The sequence below is a fragment of the Dromaius novaehollandiae genome, chromosome 18 (assembly GCF_036370855.1).
Source record: "Dromaius novaehollandiae isolate bDroNov1 chromosome 18, bDroNov1.hap1, whole genome shotgun sequence".
NCBI classification, from domain to species: Eukaryota; Metazoa; Chordata; class Aves; order Casuariiformes; family Dromaiidae; genus Dromaius; species Dromaius novaehollandiae.
The window spans coordinates 14111458-14117245 of record NC_088115.1 but is presented as its reverse complement, the minus strand read 5'-3'; the positions used below and the strand labels follow the sequence as shown (position 1 = coordinate 14117245).

The window sequence follows — 5788 nt, the reverse complement described above, 5'->3', positions numbered from 1 at the left end:
GCAAAGATGCACTTCTCATCCTTTGCATCTCTTGAAGAAAGTCGCTCATTACAAGAATGTATTCAGGCAAATGTCAAGAGCGGGGCGGCCTTCCTTCCTCCCGTGTAACTTGCCGAGATCCTTAAAGGAATTTTAGGAAAGCCGACGAGCACTGAGAATCCGACTGACGGAGGCAGCGAGCTGCCAAGTTATTATTACAGCATTTTGTTATTATTTAATAGGAAGCATCCCAGACATCTTAACAAACAGGAGTCCCTTGCGGCTATTTTGCACACTATTGCCTGGATCGCGTGACTCAGCACTTCATTGACCAAGCAGCAATATCAAAAATAGGATTTGGAGAAGCGGCAAGCGGCAACCGCAGCAGATCGTAGCCGGCGAGCTGTGCGCTCGTGGGGGCTCGGGGCTGGGCAAGGGCCGGGGTGTCCTGCGGCAGACCCGTCGTGACCCCCGGCCCCTCCGTGCCCTTCCTCCCCAGCGAGGAAGCATCCATCCCACTGCCCCAAGAGGAGATGCTGGACCAGCACTGGGTGGACAAGATATCGTGTCTAAAGGAAGACTTCAGACACGCTCGTGCGGCTCCCAACCTCCTCATGGTGGCCATATGAGGGATGAAAACTGGTTTCACACCAGCATTTGCTGACAGCAAAATATAATGAAAAACATTTATATGAAACAATGCAGACCACATACTAATTGGCATTTTATGTAACCACCCTGAAGATCATAAGATTTCAATTTAGCATGGCTAATCACGGCATCGATCGCGTTCCCCTGGAGCCACGCGTTACTATGAAGGCGCTCGGCACAGCGAGGCTGCGCATTTCTGTCCTGCGGCTCCAAGCCACGTCCAGCAAGGTCCATTCTCGTTACATCAAACGCTTCAAAGCAACATAAATACTGAACGCAGGTAGCCAGGCAATGGTGGCTACAGAACAGGTCTTTCAGCACTATCCCTAAAAAAGGGAAAAAGAAGGAATTAAAATGCAGTCCAGTATATTGGACTTAACCATCATTAGTGTGTCGGTAGCTGTTAGGAAGCTTGAAAGTTGCGTTCCTCCTCTTTAAGGGTCTATGGGCCCTGGGACCTTTGGACTTTACACCTTATGCAAAGGCACATAAAGAAGGGCAAGCAGCCATCACAAAGCAAGGGGCCAGGAGAACACTGCTAATGGACGTGGATCCGGTTCCTCCGTCCCCCCGCGGCACGGCGATGTGGCCCAGGTGGCCGGTCAGAGCCCACCCGAGACCTTTCACCCACTGGGGTGGGCAGAGCCTTGGAAGCTGGCGGCTGAGCTGTTCCTGCTTGAATTTTCAAAGAGTGGTTTCAAAAGCACAGATGTTTTCAACCCTCTCAGTGGCTGGCCGGCAGCAAGGCCAAGCTCCCAGCTTTGGGACCCCTGCAAAGACGTGCCGCTGAAACGCGCGCTGCCCGCGCACGAGAGCTGGCGAGCCGGCTGCTCTGCAGAACCCCGCGCTCGACGGCCTGCAGCGGTGACCTGCGATGCTTGGCGTGATCTCGAGACCTCGAAACAGAGCTGTCTGTGCGCGTCGTGACTGCTAACGGCCCTTGCCAGGCTGAGCATCTTGCTTCAGACCTGGAACGCATCCCGGTTGTGTCTGCTAGGTAGCAAAAGTTTGTGGTGGACCTCTGTAGGGGCCTGTTCTTTCTACCAAACATTTTCGAAGGAGCTGGGCACCGACACGGGACTGCATGCAGTAACTGCACGTGCTGCTTGTGCCCTGCCGTTGCCCCGGGCTGGGGCGTGTGTGCAAACAAGAGAAGTTGCACTGCGCTTCAGCTTCGAAAAGCAGCTCATTCTTCTGAGTCATTGCTTACTACAACCTCATTTTTGGCATAGCGTCTCCACATTCTCTACCTTTAAAGGTTTTTTTTTTTTTTTTTTTTTTTTTGCAGGAACCCCAGCTACTGTAAAAACCTCACTTGGAAAAAAAAAAAAAAAAATCAAGGGCTGGAAAAAGCAGCAGATAGAGACACTTTTGCTGACTTTCCAAGACTGCCTAGGGAGTCAGCGGCCCGGACTAGGCAGAGAACCGAGGATTTTGGTCCCCCTCCGTAGTATGCATTCCCCTGTGGTTTCACCAAGCAGCTACCCACAGTCCTCTCTGCCGTGGCTGGTGCCTGGAGGTTGAAGGGACAGATATAAAACTGAGATTAGACAAATTTCCCATCGTTTTCCCTTGCTTGCCAGGTGACTTCGCAGCGTGCCCGGGTCAGGCTGGCCGGCTCCCACCTGCTGCAAGCGCCGCGTCGTCCTTCGCGAAGGGAAGAGCAACATCTACCGCGTCGCGCGGAGAGCGTTTCCCGGAGCCTGCAACCTCCCGAGCTGGGTTTCGTTCCCTCCCCCTCCAGCCCAGCGCAGGATCCCCTGGCGTAAAAACATAACCGGTCACGCAATGAGCACATCAAAGCCGGGCGCTGCTGCAGCCGCGCAGAGGGGTGCTGGAGGGGGCTGATGCCCGCTTGCCGGGCAGGAACGCGGGCGGCCGCGAGCGCCGGCGGGAAAGTGGGTCCAAGGTAAGCAAAGGGAAAAACACATCCACCGCGTCCCCCCGCGTTGTTGTTTTCTGGCTGGAGGCTGAGCAGGAAGTTTGCGGCCGGATGCTCCGGCGACCTCCGCTCGCCGCGGTCACGTTAACGCTTCGCTTGCCTCTTCTGCCCCAAGAAACCTCGCGCTTCCTCCCGGGAACGCGGCGGCACGCGGCCGACGTGGAGGAAGAGCGCAGCGCAGAGGAAGAGCACGCTGCTGCGGCCGTGCCTCCCCGAGAGCTCGGCCACGGTGCCCGGCGCTGGCCGGGGCTGGTGCCGGGAGAAGCACCTCGTCTGGGCAGCAGAGGTGGAGGAGCAGCTCCCGAGCTCCGGAGCTGGTCAGTGCCAGCACCCGCGGGCTCAAAAGGGCCCTTGGGAGGGCAACGAGTCCGTGCAGATGGCGGAGAAGCGGTTGAGATGGAGATGTCTCGGAGGAAGGGGAGAAAATGAAGGGAAAGAGGAGGATTTGGAAGCAAGTCGGGCCAGCGTTGCTGGCTGATGCTAAGGCAGGATTTCGGCAGGAAGCAAAGGGCTCTTCGGATGCGAGAAGGAGGGCGATGGGCAGGGCGGGATGTAGCTCAGCCACATGAGCCTCTTGTTTGGAGTCGCTTGGAAGGAAGCAGCCCCGATGGCAAGCCCCGATGAGGCAGGAGATCAGATCAGTTAATACACAGGAGCTGCAGCCGTGGCCCTGGTCCCGCAAGGACGAGGGGGAGGGACCCTGATGGGGACATCAGGCCAGGCCAGGGCTGCCATGTGGCAGCGAAGGACGGAGCTCGTGGGGCCAGTAGGGCCTGTCGAAGCCCCACAGAAAAAACACAGCAAAAAAGCAGGATAGCATCTACCAATAGCCACGGGATCCTGGGGCCAGGGACGTGAATCTGCTCCCTGCCACGGGCGAGCAGGACGGCTCGGGCCCCTCTCCAGATCGGTGGGAGTCTGCCCGAACGCATGCGAAAGTTCGCGAGGTTAAGAAAACACTTTATTCTCCTACAGACAAACCGGAAAATAAATCTGGGAACAAACTGTGTCATGACAGGCGGACACGAAGAATATGCTGGGGTGGCTGCCTTGGTCTGCGGCTCCGGGAGGCCCTCGAAGCGGCCGGGGACCTGCAGCGCTGGGGACAGCACGAGCCGCAGCACGCTCACGGCATCCGTGCGCTCACCGGCCCGCTGAGCCTGTGCGGTTGGGTCCCTTCAGATACCACCGTGGTTTGGACTTGCTGCCAGCAATGATGCACTCGGTTACCCTTGCTTTATAGGAAGAAAGTAAGGAAAAGGGAGCAAAAAACAAATTAGCATTTTTTTTTCCAAATGAAGAACAAAATAATTCCAATTGAGACTGGGAGGGGTGGGATCGCGGCCTCATCCATCTATTTCAGCCACTTTGAGATTAGATGTATGCTGGCACAGAGCTGGAAGCACTCGTACCCTCCGCTGCTGCGGATCCCTGTCGCTGCTGCTGCCCATCCGCGGCTCGGCCAGCTCCTACTATCTTGTTTTAATTACGCTTCCTGGCCGGGGGGCGGTTTGCAACAATGGTTCAAAAACAGGCGCTGGAAAGAGCGACTCACTTGCTGAGCCATTGAGGATGTTGTTTATATGTTAGATCCTGTTTTCTTCCTCGAGCAAAGTGCTTCTCCTCCCAGGTGCATCTCCCACGGCTTTCCCCGCCACGCCAAAGCGCGCGGGAGCTTCCTGAGGCCTCTGTGAACGGGGAGCGGGGCGAGAGCCGGCGGGGCTGCGGCGTGCCGGGCAAAGGCTATCTGCCCCCCGCCTCGCGGCTCCCAGGCGTCTCAAGGGCTGCCGCTGCCCCGAGAGGTCGGCCGGTTTGTGCCTCCGCTCACATCGCCCTGAGCTCTCCCAGCGCCGAAGCAGCGCTGGCGGGGAGCTGCTGCTGCAGCAAGGGGGGCCCTGGGCAAACGTCCTGGGCTGGCTGAAACTGCAGCGTGATGAATGAAGCCCTCTCCGTGTCGGTGGTGGTGAATTCAAGATGCGATTTAAATGTGATGCACGCTGCTGTTTGACCTGGGTTGTCTTGGTTTGTGCATGTGCTTGTGCAACACTGGGGCAGGGCATCCTCCATCCTCAGAGCGGGGCTGAAGGCCAGCGATGCTGAACAAGCTGGAGAGCTTGGGGTGGCAACCTCACCACCGTGAGGTCCTCCCCATGGCTGGGGAGCTGGGGGATGGCACCCCACCACCACGAGATCCTCCCCATGGCTGGGGAGCTGGGGGTGACACCCCACCACCACGAGATCCTCCCCATGGCTGGGGAGCTGGGGGATGGCACCCCACCACCACGAGATCCTCCCCATGGCTGGGGAGCTGGGGGTGACACCCCACCACCACGAGATCCTCCCCATGGCTGGGGAGCTGGGGGTGACACCCCACCACCACGAGATCCTCCCCATGGCTGGGGAGCTGGGGGTGACACCCCACCACCACGAGATCCTCCCCATGGCTGGGGAGCTGGGGGTGACACCCCACCACCGTGAGATCCTCCCCATGGCTGGGGAGCTGGGGGTGACACCCCACCACCGTGAGATCCTCCCCATGGCTGGGGAGCTGGGGGATGGCACCCCACCACCGTGAGATCCTCCCCATGGCTGGGGAGCTGGGGGATGGCACCCCACCACCGTGAGATCCTCCCCATGGCTGGGGAGCTGGGGGATGGCACCCCACCACCGTGAGATCCTCCCCATGGCTGGGGAGCTGGGGGATGGCACCCCACCACCGTGAGATCCTCCCCATGGCTGGGGAGCTGGGGGTGACACCCCACCACCGTGAGATCCTCCCCATGGCTGGGGAGCTGGGGGTGACACCCCACCACCGTGAGATCCTCCCCATGGCTGGGGAGCTGGGGGGTGACACCCCACCACCGTGAGGTCCTCCCCATGGCTGGGCAGCTGGAGGTGGCACCCCACCACCGTGAGATCCTCCCCATGGCTGGGGAGCTGGGGGTGACACCCCACCACCACGAGATCCTCCCCATGGCTGGGGAGCTGGGGGTGACACCCCACCACCGTGAGATCCTCCCCATGGCTGGGGAGCTGGGGGTGACACCCCACCACCGTGAGATCCTCCCCATGGCTGGGGAGCTGGGGGTGACACCCCACCACCACGAGATCCTCCCCATGGCTGGGGAGCTGGGGGTGACACCCCACCACCGTGAGATCCTCCCCATGGCTGGGGAGCTGGGGGTGACACCCCACCACCGTGAGATCCTCCCCATG

General features: G+C 59.4%; 1 long non-coding RNA gene across 1 annotated transcript; it reads left to right on the top strand.

The window, feature by feature from the left end:
- Positions 1-1970: 1970 nt before the first annotated feature.
- Positions 1971-4558, top strand: LOC112982453 (uncharacterized). Its single transcript, XR_010392190.1, has 3 exons — positions 1971-2539; positions 2688-2889; positions 3548-4558. It is a non-coding gene; the product is annotated as an uncharacterized LOC112982453 (long non-coding RNA).
- Positions 4559-5788: the final 1230 nt, after the last annotated feature.